At 43.6% G+C, this 14,933-nt stretch overlaps 1 protein-coding gene across 5 annotated transcripts in view; it reads right to left on the reverse strand.

The window, feature by feature from the left end:
- LOC135712718 (calpain-A-like) overlaps positions 1–14,933 on the reverse strand; it is a 111,962-nt gene that overhangs the window by 76,068 nt on the left and 20,961 nt on the right. For 2 of the 5 annotated variants that reach the window (XM_065235742.1, XM_065235740.1), the window contains exon 1: positions 12,715–12,850. The exons of 2 other annotated variants lie outside the window; for them this stretch is intronic. The gene's annotated coding sequence lies outside the window, so the exon portion shown is untranslated. Of the gene's footprint in view, positions 1–12,688; positions 12,851–14,933 lie in introns of those variants that run through there. One more of the 5 variants, XM_065235741.1, reaches the window with a different exon arrangement.

The raw sequence follows: 14,933 nt of genomic DNA on the forward strand, positions 1-14,933 counted from the left end.
GGACAAGGGAAAGCATTTTGAACTAATTTAAAACTTAAACGTAAAGGATGACTAAAACACAAAACACTAAACACATAAATCAACAGCTTTAAGAAAGTCGTAAATAAGCTTCATAAAGTCGATATCACGGCAAGCCAAGACGTCTCTAATTGGCTTAAAGGGTTGTTTTCCTCGGACCCTAAGGGAATCACACAGAACGGATCTCGCCTCATGATGCAAGGAGCAGGACCAAACAACATGCTCGATGTCGTGATAACCGTTTCCACAGGTGCACAAGTTGCTGTCGGCAAGCGTAATACGGAAGAGGTGGGCGTTTAACGAACAGTGATTGGACATGAGCCTGGACATTACACGAATAAAATCACGACTCATATCCAACCCTTTGAACCAGGGTTTGATCGACACCTGTGGGACAATAGAATGTAGCCATCTTCCCAGATCACCATCATTCCACTTTTGTTGCCAGTTGGCGAGGACTTGCTGACGAGAAATCGTGAAAAATTCGTGGTAGGCGATTTGTCGCTCGTAAATATCGCCTTCCATAGCGCCCACCTTGGCCAGCGAGTCCGCTTTCTCATTGCCCGGGATAGAGCAATGAGAAGGGACCCATACCAAGGTGATGACATGTGAGCTGTTTGATAAAGCACTCAATGACGATCGTATTTCCTGGAGGAAATACGCCGAGTGCTTCATCGGCCTCATTGAACGCATAGCCTCCAGGGAGCTTAGGCTATCCGTAAAAATGAAATATTGGTCAGGTGGAAGTGAGGTAATACGCTCTAACGTGTACGATATAGCTGCTAGTTCAGCAACGTATACCGAACACGGCTTTTGAAGCTTGTATGAGGCGCTATGAAGATCGTGGAATACTCCAAAACCAGTGGACGCATTTATCACCGACCCATCTGTGAAAAATCTCTTCTCGGTGGGGACGTGGCGGTATTTGTTCGCAAAAATAGTTGGCACTTTCAGGGCATGGTGAGGCTCTGGAATTCCTTGAATCTCCTGCCTCATTGTGAGATCGAATCTCACGGAAGAACCACTGAAATGATGGGAGACAGCGCGATTGGGGTTGAACGAGGAGGGGCCGATGTCCAGAGTCATGTACTCGTAGTACAAGCTCATGAATCGTGTTTGAGGATTCCGCTCTAGCAGCTTCTCAAAGTTTTCGATCACCAGCGGGTTCATGACTTCACAGCGGATGAGGAACCGGAACGATAAATCCGCAAAACGATTTGTTAAGGGGAGGACGCCCGCAAGAACTTCAAGACTCATGGTATGCGTCGATTGCATACAACCTAGCGCGATTCGAATGCAACGATATTGAATCCTTTGGAGCTTCAATATGTGCGTCCCCGCCGCCGATTGAAAGCAAAAGCTACCGTACTCCAAAATCGAGAGAATGGTGGTCTTGTAGAGTCTTATCAGATCTTCCGGATGGGCTCCCCATGAAGTGCCGGTAATGGAACGAAGGAAATTGATTCGCTGTTGGCATCTCTGCCTCAGATACGCTATGTGTTTTCCCCAAGTGCACTTGGAATCGAACCAGACACCTAAATACTTAAACGACATGCTGTGAGTGATTGTTCTACCCATAAGTTGAAGCTGAAACTATGCTGGATAAAGCTTCCTAGAAAAAACAACCATCTCTGTTTTCTCCGGAGAGAATTCGATACCCAGATTCATTGCCCAAGTAGACAAATTATCCAAGGTATCTTGCAATGGTCCTTGCAGGTCCGGTGCTGTTGGTCCAACCATGGAAACCACGCCGTCATCTGCAAGCTGCCTTAGCGTGCAATTTTCGGCCAGACATTCATCAATGTCTTTGACATAGAAGTTGTACAGGAGGGGACTTAAACATGAGCCTTGTGGAAGACCCATGTAGCTGATTCGTGCAATTTCCGTGTTGCCATGAGAGAAGCTCATTCGTTTCTCGGAGAACAAATTAAACAGGAAATTGTTGATAATCGGAGAAAGCCCACTCGCATGGAGTTTGTCCGAAAGGATGTCGATGCAAACAGAATCAAACGCCCCTTTAATGTCCAAGAAAACTGAACCCATCTGCTGTTTTTCAGCATAGGCTAATTGGATTTCAGTTGAAAGCAACGCAATGCAGTCGTTCGTCCCTTTGCCCCTACGGAATCCAAATTGCGTATCTGAGAGTAAGCCATTCGCCTCGACCCACTTGTCCAGACGAAGAAGAACCATTTTTTCTAACAGCTTCCGAATACACGACAGCATCGCGATGGGACGGTACGAATTATGATCCGAAGCGGGTTTACCGGGCTTCTGGATGGCGATAACTCTCACTTGTCTCCAATCATCCGGAACAACGTTGAGCTCAAGGAATCGATTGAACAAGTTCAACAATCGCCTCTTTGTGACTTCTGGGAGGTTCTTGAGCAGGTTGAACTTGATTCGATCAATTCCCGGAGCTGAGTTATTGCATGAAAGAAGAGCAATTGAGAATTCTACCATCGAAAACGGGGAGTCCATGTCATCGTTTTCCAGCGGCGGATCGCGAGTGTTGCATCGGACCGGAACCGAATCGGGACAAACCTTACGCGCGAAGTCGAAAATCCACTTGTTAGAGTACTCCTTGCCCTCGTTGACCGACGATGCCGCGTTACGCATTCTCCTGCCGACATTCCAGAGCGTTTGCATGGAAGTCTCTCGCGATAGCCCTTCGACGAACCGACGCCAGTAACCGCGTTTTTTGGCCCTGACCAAGCTCCTAAACTTTTCCTCTAGCTCCGTATACCGCTCAAAGTATTCGCGGGAACCGTATTTACGAAACTGTTTAAACGCGGTAGACTTCTCTTTATTCACGTCGGTGCATTCCTGGTCCCACCACACAGTGGGAGGACGTTTGCGAATGGTAGTGCCAGGAACAGGCTTCGTTTGTGCTTGAAGCGCGCAATCCACTATGAGCCGCGATAGGAAGGAGTACTCATCCAACGGAGAGAGAACGTCGACCGATTCTGAACCGTCACGGACCGCGTTCGCGTATTCTTCCCAATTGATGTTTCTCGTGAGATCGTACGCGATGTTGATTGGACACTGTGAAGATGAACCGTTGGAAATCGAAATTTTGATGGGCAAATGATCACTACCATAGGGGTCTTGGATTACCTCCCACATGCAATCCAATGATAGTGAGTTCGAACATAGTGATAAGTCTAGTCTGCTCTCTCTTGCTGGAGGTTTGGCTATTCGAGTTACTTCACCGGTGTTTAGAATGGTCATATTGAAATCGTCGCATAGGTCATAGATGATGGTTGAGCGGTTGTCATCGTACAGCTCTCCCCAGCCTGTACCGTGGGAATTAAAATCCCCTAAGATCAACCGCGGCTCAGGTAGCACTGAGCAGATGTCAGATAGCGCTCGCCGAGAAACAGCCGTTCTCGGAGGGATGTATAACGAGGTAATACTGAAGGTTTTACCTCTAATATTCACCTGACATGCGACAATTTCAATACCTGACACTGGAGGAAGGTCGATTCTGTAGAATGAGTGTTGTTTGTTGACCCCTAGGAGCACCCCACCGTACGAATCTGCACGATCGAGACGGATAATGTTGTAGTCGTGAAGAGAAAGGTTAACATCTGGAGAGAGCCATGTTTCGCAGAGAGCAAACGCATCACAGTGTATGTTATGCAGTAAAAATTTGAATATGTCTAGTTTTGGTAAAATGCTTCTACAATTCCATTGAAGGAGAGATACCGTATCATTTTTTGGAAAATTATCCATCGAAGGATACGAATGAAGCAAGGAGGGGCCACTTGGAAGCAAATTGCTTCAGAAAAGGTTTCACAATTGGAAGCATCATGTTAATGATGCTCCGAAGAGGGTCAGTGATGTTGAACAGATCGAGAATGCTGTCCACAATTCCAGAAATCGTGAACATGGCGTTCTGCTGTTCTGGTTGCAAAACTGGGACATCTGGGGTTTTAGATGTTCCCGGAAGCCCCGGAAATTCTTTGTCATAATCGACAGGCTTAAAACCCGGTGGATTGGGTTTCGGTTTATTTCCGTGACCTCTTGATTTATCCAAGTGGGCTTGGGAGTCAGTTTTTTTAGTTTTCTGCGAGTCATTCTTGGATCGCTTCCTTGAAGGACCTTTGAAAACAAAAGGACTTCCGTCATTGCCCTCTGAGTCAGTGTCGTCCTCGTCAACTGGGAGAAGATTGAACGGATTATTGTTTTCTTTTTCCGGAGTGATTTTGGGAGGAGGATTGAAAGTCTTCAAGATCTCCGCAAAGGAACGCTGAGAGCGCGCCTTCAGAGACCGTTCAAGTTTTTTTCCTTGCTGTTTATACTTCGGGCAATCTGCGAGAGGATGCGGAGGTGCCAAACAATAAACACATTTAGGAGGAGCACCACAAGCACCCTCCGCATGCTTCTCGCCGCACTGATCGCATCGTGGCTTGTTGCCGCAGAAGGCGGCGGTGTGGCCTAATTGTTTGCACTTGGTGCAGTTCATCACCCTTGGTATAAACAACCGCACAGGAAGTCGAACCCTCCCAATTCGGACGTAATCTGGCAGAGTCGATCCGGAGAAAGTCACTCGAAACGAGTCAGTCAGCGAATAGATTTTTTTTTGTCCCGTCGAGGGATGCTGACTGCATTTGGGTGCAGTCAAGAATCTTGACTTCTGGAAGAACGGGGTTCTTGAAGACACCAACCCCCCTCTTCAAGAAGTCATCGCAGGTCAAACTCGCTTCGGTGACCACTCCTTCGATTTCCACGTCACGACTGGGAATGTAAACGCGGTACTCTAACGTAAAAAGCTCGCAGGCAACAATCTCATTCGCCTGCTTGCGGTTACCAACAGTGACGCGCAGTTTGTCTGGCCTCACCTTCAAAATGTCGGTCACTGACGAGAAACGTTTGAATAGATCTTTTTCGATCTGGTTAACGTTAAGCGGTTTTTGTTTGGGTCGGAAAAAAACAACCCATGGGCCTGTCGAGGCGTCTGGGTATGACTTATGGCGGGGGGCAGTTTTTGTTTTCTTGGCGGGGTTAGGCGGAGTAGGGGGAGACGGTTTTGGCGGTGTGGGGGGAGAGGGATTAGGTGGGGTAGGGGGAAACGGGTTTGGTGGTGCGGGGGGTGACGGTGCTGGTAGTGTTGGTGGCGATGGATTAGGCGGGGTAGGAGGAGATGGGGTAGGCGGTACGGGCTCCGGTGCTCGTTTTCGCCTGGGCCGCTTCGGGATGGTTCCGGTGTACTTCTTCACCGTGGCTGACGTTTCCACGTCGGACAGTTCGTCTTCAGTGGGAAGGGCAGGAAGGGTATTCCCCCCGCCATCACTATTACCATCCATTGCGGGGCAACTGCCACCGCAATAGATACAAAACAACTACACACAGGGAACACACAGGGACAAGAGAAAAAAGAAGAAGAAGAAGAAGAAGAAAATATTTGCGTGGGATGGGAGAAAGGGGAAACTAAAACAAAGGGGCAATAAATAAAACTTATTCGCTACTTAACTACACCGGTACAAAGCGTGTGTGTGGAAACGCTGTTATCACGTGGTGCGTTGGTGTTGGTCCACGCTGCTATCCGGTGGTGATGGTTGGTGTTGGTGGGTCAGCAAGCTGGTGATACGACACGCTTCACTATCACTTGCACACCCTCGCGACGGCGTGAAAAAATGATGGACTTGACGACGCCGTTAACTCCGGTGATGGATTACCGGGATGAATTAAAGCTGGATGGTAACTCCAAGGGGCTCGGCCGATGGAATTCCACTTCCTCTGTTGGACACTGGTCACTTGGGGCACCCAATGGGGAGTGAAAAAAACCGCTCGGTCGGAAAAAACACCGAAAAAAACTAGATGCCGCGCAACTGAAACCGGGACGTTGTTAACCGACTGAATGCTCAACTAGGAATGAAGTACTAAGTTCTCACTTGTCAAAATTGTAAACACTTTTTCCATAATGGATTCATGAAAAAGAATCAAGGTTTCTGGCACTTTCAAGCGAAATGAACAGAATAAGGTCAACAGTATTGTAAACATGAGCCCGCTTCTGTAAAATAAATTGCTTCAGCTGGAACATTCCCCAAGTAGCTACAGCCAAGGAACTAGTTATCCTGTCTTTTCAGCGTATGTCACGGAGGTAGCTCTAGAGAGTCTACCACGCCACCGATTTGAACCATCTTCATTTCTTATGCAGTAGCTGGAGCTGCCTTCGCAGTGCTGGTAAATGCCAATACAGTCGATACCGAATTTGCATTGTACACTGTACCAAAACATCAGCCTCTGTTCGAGTGAAACCTCAGACCATTCAAATCGAAACACCGAAATCGCTTTTTCGAAGGATAGCTGCAACCGGATGACGGATGTTTTGTAATCAGATGATGCTGCTCTCGAAAACTGGATGAACATTGATACGAGAAGCGAACGGACCTCAGTTGAATTACGTAATGCTCTCTGTAGAATGATTGTCATCCCAAATTGAAATGCATATGGTATTGGTTCAGCTCCATAACGAAAATCAACGATACGCAACGATAATGTAAACAATTCTATGGACCGTCATTTGCAGATCTGAGCTGACAAACTAGGTCGAAACATATAGCGAATTTGTTTATTATCGGGGTTGGAACCGAACTTTTTGTCAGTGCGAACCTCAACCTGAGTTAGGTTTTAAAAACAAACGATCAAACTGACGTTTGTCAGAAAACAAGCAGACCCGATCTTGATAAAAAAAATTTACTTGTATTTCCTCCCTTAAGGAAACTGACGTGATTTGAATTTGCTGCTGCTTTATTTTCCGAGATGTTTATTGAAAATCTAGTTCAATAAGGCCTCCCTTAGCTCAGTCGGTAAAGGCGCAGCTACAAAGCAAGACCATGCTGGAGGTGGCTGGGTTCGATTCCCGGTTCGGTCTAGGAATTTTTCGGGTTGGAAAATTTCTCGACTTCCCTGGGCATAGAAGTATGATTGGACTTACCACACAATCATATCAATGCAAAAATGGTACAGGCATCGAATGCTCTCAATTAATAACTGTGGAAGTGCATCTAGAACACTAAGTTGAGAGCACGCAATAAGCTAATATGCGATATGCAATAAGCTTGAAATGCGAAGAAGAAGAAAGAAGAAGAAGTCCTTTAGCTGTTACATTTTGACACCTGAAAACTTTTTCAATAATTTCGCGTGTGTTTATTAGTGCTGTGTTTGGTTATTTAAAAAAATAGGATCGAAAGAGTGTTTAATATTACCGCGAGTGAACAAACCGGGTTTTTTTTCCTTCGCCGCCGCCGTGAAACGTGTACGCTGTTGAATCGTGTCCGTTTGGGTTTAGTTACAAGTGCATAGCGATCCGGAAGCCGGAAGTTACAAAATAAGTCCAGGAGGTAACGGTGATATGGAAGTAGGTTAAAATCGAACGTGCAAATTTCCTCCTGCAAAGTGCTGCTGCCTGCAAGTCAAAATGGGCGCGTATCTATCGGAACCACTCACAACGAAGGATTCGAGCGAGGAGGCAATTGCAAGGCTGGCGGATCAGCCAGGAGTAGTAGTTTCTAGTGAAAGAAATTATCTCCATCACATCACTAAACATAACCACGAGCAATGACGAGGAACTGCATCCCAAACCCCATGATAAACAAGGAGCGGATGCATCCAAGGAAACTTTAGTAACTCGGATCGTTTGGTACGGTATGTCCACGCATCCTTCTACCCCTGTAGATTCAAGAAATATTCCCATTCATTTCCAAGAATCATCTTTGCGGCAAATACAACGCAGTAGGCCTGGCCGTATTGATGTTTATATCATATCTCAGATATGCTGTAAGCATCAATTAGACAAGAAAAATGATTACACCTCATCTAACCAGAGGCGTTGCGTGCCTCATTTGTTTACCTGTGCACCAAACTTTGTTCGTTATAGTTTACCACTACATAGGGTAGAGAACTACTTCGGCCTAATCGCCCATTTTGGGCCTATCGAGCAGAAAACATCAAATAAATCCATGATTTCAGAGTTAACAAGTCAATTATGCGTTTGGTACGATACTTTAGTTAATAAGCTACGGAACGAAGTCAATGAGGACGCGTGATATGAAGGTTTGCACCCATTATTCCCAAAAACAAAAGAAGCGCTCCGATCGAATCATTTTTTATCATCATCCGATAGGCCGAAGTGAATTCATTGGCGTTTCAATGCGTTAGGCTGAGCTTAGAATCTGTAGGCCGAGTTTGGCGTCAAGAAGCAGTGTTAGACTTTTGACAATATCTCAACGATCAAATCTTACTTTACGTACGGAAAGGTAAATAAAATTGGAAGCCATCAGTAATAATAACATTCCGTGTGGTGCTAAACTGCGCTAGATTAAGAAAGACTAAGTGCGGGTTGTGCTTAATAGGCCGAAAAGGGGTAGTTAACCCTTTTAGTTTTTTTTTTCAATGCTCTATAAATTTAAGGGACATATTCTTAATTACTATATTAATCACTATACCTAACGTAACATGTGAAGGGCCTCTCATCTTGTGTAAACATAACTTGTATGGTCATTTTCACGCTTACCGAAGCAGGAGAAATTGCAAAACCTAACTAATTCTCGTTTTTATCACAAGGCTAACTCTTTCGACTGAAGAGTAATAAAGAATATCCGAAAAAAAAACTTCCGAAAACATTTTTTTATTCAAAACAGTGTCAAAATCTAGAGAAAATTCGATGAAGCCCCTGGGTAGTAAACTTGAATTAATCAACTCTTTATTCATCAGAACAATACTATCAGAATGAACCAGGGGAAGTTCATAAGTTTTGACGAAGTCCCCGGCAAGGTGACAGATAAGCTTAGTTTCACATACCCACTTGCAAATAGTAGATGTCGCCACACGACGTAAACAAATGGAAAACCAGCTTTTTGTTTCACCATTTGTGTATGTCAAACATCTGACAAGAATGCCACATGAAAAGAGCTAATTTATTATTTTCGTGGTGAAATGAAATAAATTTATACAAATTTAATCGAGTTTCATCTTCTTATACCATCGAATGGCAATAATAATACTTTGGTTTCTTCAGTTATTTTTTGTTCTTAAATTTGACTATCCTTCAGATTATTGCTTTGAGCATAGTTGTGTAATGAAGGCTTGTGCTAAGCTCGTAAAATAAAAATATGTTTACTTTCCCGTGTTTCTCTTACGGGGTAAGTGAAGTAAACAGCTGAAATTAAACATTAGTCAAACTGCATGATATATTACGAATCAAGCTTTAATACATTTAAGGCCTTTAAAAGACGCACAAAGTTCACCACTGTACAAGGAGTAATCAACTCTGCACCATGTGCCGATACACAGCATGGCACACTGTTCGGCACGTTAAGGTACACTTTGACAAGTAGGACACAAATAATATAAAATAAAACGGCATCACTGTTGAGTGTTGACGTTTTGCCAATCGTTGCTAAGGTTTACTACTCTGTTGAATACTTTGTTTATTTAAAAACTAAGCTAGTGAGAGAATTTGTTATCATACTGGTTAAAAATCGATTCAATCAAGAATTTAAAAACGACAAACGGATACCCTCCGGTTTTGAGGATCGTTCGAAAAATTCTGTAAGTATTCTCTGAATAGTGAATCTTTTCAAACCTAACAAACCAAAGTTCGTCTCTTCTGAATCACAGCAAAAATCCCATAGGTTCGTTCATCCACACCATGGGCGGTTGAGAGCGTCTTGTCGATACAGCAGTCAAGATGGCTGAAACTGGTTACCTCTAGTGACGATTCGTTTTCGATTGAAAAATGCCCGACAGTTGTCTTTGATGGTAAATTTGGAAGGCCACACAAACAATGTCATCAATTCAAGCAAATAACCCAACTATAAAACGGGGATGGCGGAACACCTACTCTAAGCTGTTATTCGTACGAAAAGAAGAATACCATGCATCCTGCGAATATCGGATTTAAGTTTGGAACGGTGAGCATCGAGCATCTATAGCTCGATGAATCCTCACATTGAGTATTGGAGAACTTCACCAAAAATCAATATGACTCGCGAACTTTTCCAACGCTACTACCATTCACGCCCACATGCCTCACACAAAAGTACTGGTGGCTTATTCCAAAATACGTTTCTTTTTTTGAGCTCAACATTTTGTACCGTCATGGGTATCCAATTTCAAAGCGTACAATGAAAGATCTTCTGCAAGAGCTGAGCTACATTAACTATTTTGTTATGGAGAATGAACAATAAATAAGAACAAGAACCGGCCAGATTCTAATTCCGGGTTTGCCGAGGATCTTCTGGGATGGCCCTGCATTTTCCTCGGATATTATTCATGAGTCATGAGTTTCATTTAGTATGGACTTTAAATATATAAGCTCTTGAATCACGAATCGCTAACATTCATTATCTGTGTGGAGCTGAATGGATTGAGGGGAACCTTCTCTAGTTCTATACAGACCTACAGGCGCTTTTACTGAAGTCTGCGGTGGCCGAAAATAATCACCGATACCATAGGTTTGAGTGATATCTTCGAGGACTCGCACTTCTGAGTCGATGGTTCGACGATTTTGTTCTTAGTGGAATTCAACTCTCGCCCGTTCAGGTTCTGGGGGAGAATTTAATAGGCAGAAATCATCGATCGGATTTCCCCTTTTTTCCTGTACACCTGTCCATCAACACTTCAAAGAGACATCGAGTCAGAATCTTGTGGATGGGTTAAATGTGCTTGAACGTATAGCCAATATAGCCAGTGGCGTCGCGTAACCTCACTTTTTACCTGTTCAACAACTTTGAAAACGTTATTTAGGGTCATGTTTACATTCAAATCAGTTTCAAAAGGCATAGAGTCTTCTAGTTTCACTGATTTGTATCCATTGGAACCAATATTGTTTTGTTTGTTTACGTTTTGAGAGTTGTTGAACAGGTAGATTGAGGTTAGGGTGACGCCACTGAATATAGCCATCAATAACCTAAAAAATCTGCCGGAAAATGAGGAAATTGACGAAAATTTTATTCAGTCTCGGAGTAGTACCAATAGACTGAGTGAATCCAATCTTTACTTTTCTCAAATTCGGGAATTTTTCCCTGGAAAATCCTGGAAAAACCTTGGAAAACATGAGGCAAATTTACTCATCGCTGAGTTCCTGCACTTTTGGCGATTATGAGTGAACTATACTCAAATTTGAGTAATTCTCATTCGCCGTGTATGTTTGTTTTGATTCGCTCACGCTAACTTGAAAGTACTCATTAATGAGTTAAAAAAGACCCATTTTGAAGAAAAGTGGCTTAACTCATAAATGATTTAACAATTTTACCCATTAATGAGTATCTGTTACCCATTAATGATTAACAATTACTCATTAATAGGTAACAGATACTCATGAATGGGTAAAAAATGTACTCATTTAATGAGTTAAGCCACTTTTCTTCAAAATGGGTCTTTTTCAACCATTAATGGGTACTTTCAAGTTAGCGTGTATGAAAGTTTGACAGATAAAACGAGGGGTTCGTGGATTTTCCTGTTTCGAGGGGAGCATCGATTAGCTTGGGACCGAAGAGAGTACCAGAGCTGAGCTAAAAAGTTGAGCACGTTTCTTCGGGACCTTCTGGTCTTAGAGTTATCTCTATGGCACTACTCCCGACACTATGTATAACGTATAAAACGAGTTTAAAATCGATTTTCGCTAGTGAGTTTTTTTTTTTTAGTTTTCAGCTGTAACGACAATATTTCATTCAATGAAATGTCTGCGGTTGTTCCGGAACATGGGAAACGCGGGAAAGCATAAATATTTTGCTCACAACACAATCCAAATTTACACACAACCGCAGACAACAACATCAACATTCTACTCCGTACCAACCCTAGTGCAGAATAAACTAAAAATAAACCCTGTCCTTCACAGTGAATTTCGGTGCGTTCTCACTAAGAAATTGCTACTCTCGTGCTACGATCGACATGCGACGGTCAACCCAACGCAAAACACTCTACAAATAAAACTCAAAACCCGTCTTGATTTCTTATTAGATCATCTATCCAATAATAAACAAACACTTCAATCGATTATTATTCCAAATTACGACCGGAATATGCACACATAGCGGTATGCGTGAATCATACCGTATCCGGACCCTTTTCCTAGCATTTATGTGAATGAGTATGCGCCCATTTTGCACCATACCATCAACAGCTGTTGACGGCAAGGGTTCGATTTGTGTTGTTTACAAACATCCATCTGAAGTAGGAGTACACCATTATTGCATCGATAGATTGTTATGCCCACCAGTCCAATAGCAAATCATCTAATTGACGGTGAACTATCTGCTCAGAACGATCATTCCATGCTCGCAATTAGCGCGGATAATAGCCTAAGCTACATCACCATCATCAGCCTCTATTGATTTGACATGACTGTAACAGTCACCAGTCAGCCCGAAAGAGTGACATCATCCTACCGCCGCATAGTTGAGCCACGATGGCAGCAAAAAAACAGTGGAAAACATTTTACGCTCCGCAGAAATCCACCAAAGTGTGCTACGTCACTACCTTCCGAAACCAAGCAATTTATTTAAACCATATTTATGCACATGCTAAAATTGAAACATTCAGGCACTCCCTAGCAAGTCGCGTATAGGAATTTCAACTCAATTCCTACTCGCTCAGCACCAGAACTTGAACGTCGTCGTATTTTCGTCGGGGTTTAGTGGAATCTTTCGCTGAATTTTACCTGTTTATGGGCAACCGGAAATTTACCTAACAAATTGATTTTCCTGAGCTGCTTTCGAACTATTTTTTCGGCAAATTTCTCCACACAAATCCAAGACGGGTTCCGCGTTACCACGAACACTCACTCGCCACTGACTGACTAAATCATTGAACAGACCGAAGAGCTGCTACAAGCTGAAGCAACGAGTCGTTCTGTGAGATGGTGAAGAGTGAGTTCGCTCCGAGGAGTCCGTTCACGGCACAAGTGAGCTAAATCATAATGAGTCAGTGTGTGGTTGGTTGGTACACAAACTAGCGTAATTGAACTGTTGTTGTTGTTGTTGTTGATGGTGCTCTCATATCAAATTGTCTGCTTATGCGCATGTGTCGGTCGAAGCGTGGACGCAGCAATATAAACAAAAAGGTTCATGCTAAGTAGACGGTATGGGCCTAACATATTCATACCATGGACACAGAGGCAATTCTCGAGTAGCATTTGAAATGGGCCTATGTCCAAAACGTAAACAAATCGGGTTTTGATACCATTCTTTAACACCGCTTGATAGCTACTAATCGTGTAGGAAAGTTCCGTATAATCGAGAAAAATCATTAAAAATAACTCGATTTTCGAAACGACCGATCAACGAAACTTTTTGATTCGTTAATAGGCCCGCATGTTAAAACGGCCAACCATTCGTACTACATTTATTTATTTCTACTTGTCAACAGATAAAATAGTTACCCTAATGACAATTTTCTATATCTAAACATCAAAACTGCTTCAAACTGCTTCAAACACAAAATTAACGCAAACATCTCTTAAAGATACGCTTATTTTTCTCGCGGGACACATTAAAATCGAACACATAATAACAACTATTGAAAACGCGGCACATACTCAACATTGGTTCGTGTACGCCATAGTTGGTCCTCGAACGCCGGTTGTTGAAGAACGCATGCAGCCGGAGGTCCCGTCGTTGAGTGTTGATGTCAAGAAGACTGAGAAGTGTGGAGCAGTCGACGTTCCCTTGCAGAAGATCCGCAACGAAACAAGCCTTCGCCACATTACGCCTTCCTTCCAAGAGCTCCAGGTCGATGAGGTTACAGCGACTTTCATAGCTCGGCAAGTTACGCGGGTCGCGCCAACGAAGGTGTCGCAACGCAAAGCGAATAAATTTTCGCTGAACAGCTTCAATTCTATGGATGGCATTCTGATAGAATGGCGACCAAACAACGGCAGAGTATTCCAGTATAGGTCGAACCAGGGAACAGTATAAAGCCTTCAGGCAATACACGTCCTTGAAGCTTTTGGCGAAACGGAATAAAAATCCTAGCTGCGATGAAGCTTTAGATACAACATAAGCAATGTGATCCTTGAACGTTAATTTGCAATCGAGCATGACTCCCAAGTCCTTGACAGTCGATTCGCGTTTCAAGCTTATTCCTCTTAAGGTGTAATCGTGGAAATGCATCGCCCGTTTACGGCCAAAGGAGATGACCGAGCACTTGGACACATTTAAAGACATCCTGTTTATCCGGCACCAATCATCAAAGACTTCAACTTCTTGGTGGAGGAAATGAGCGTCTTGAGGCCCTTTTATTACGTAGTAGAGCTTCATGTCGTCGGCGTACGAGAGTTTAAGGCATTTGAGGATCAAGTTCACGTCGTTCATATACGACAGGAAAAGCAATGGCCCCAGGTGGCTGCCTTGAGGAACACCAGATGTAACAATGAAGGGTGGAGAAGCGTAGTCACCGATCTTAACAGACATAGATCTGCCAGTCAGATAGGAGCGAAGCCAGGTAAGTAGACTCCCATGAACACCCATTTTGTCATATTTAGAGATGGTAATTTCATGGTTCACTCTATCGAAAGCTGCAGAGAGGTCGGTGTATATGGCGTCAACTTGATGGCCACGTTCAATCTCACGAATAATGAACGATGTAAAAACAGTTAGATTAGTCGTCGTCGAGCGCTTAGGCATGAAGCCGTGTTGATCCTGAGAAATACTGTACGAGCAGTCTTGAACCAACTTTTCCAGGACAATTAACTCGAATAGTTTGGAGATAGCACTCAATGCAGCTATTCCGCGGTAATTGGCGACAGTCTGCTTGCATCCTTTTTTGTGAACAGGGAAAACAAACGAATCCTTCCAACATTCTGGAAAAACTCCGGAGGTCATTGACAAGTTGAAGACCTTAGCTAAGGGCTCTGAAAGAGTGTCTAAGCAACGTTTCAGTACTAATGAGGGAATGCCATCTGGACC

This window comes from Ochlerotatus camptorhynchus, unplaced genomic scaffold (assembly GCF_037179485.1).
Source record: "Ochlerotatus camptorhynchus isolate MF236.1 unplaced genomic scaffold, CSIRO-AGI_Acam_v1.1 ptg000503l, whole genome shotgun sequence".
Classification (NCBI taxonomy): domain Eukaryota; kingdom Metazoa; phylum Arthropoda; class Insecta; order Diptera; family Culicidae; genus Ochlerotatus; species Ochlerotatus camptorhynchus.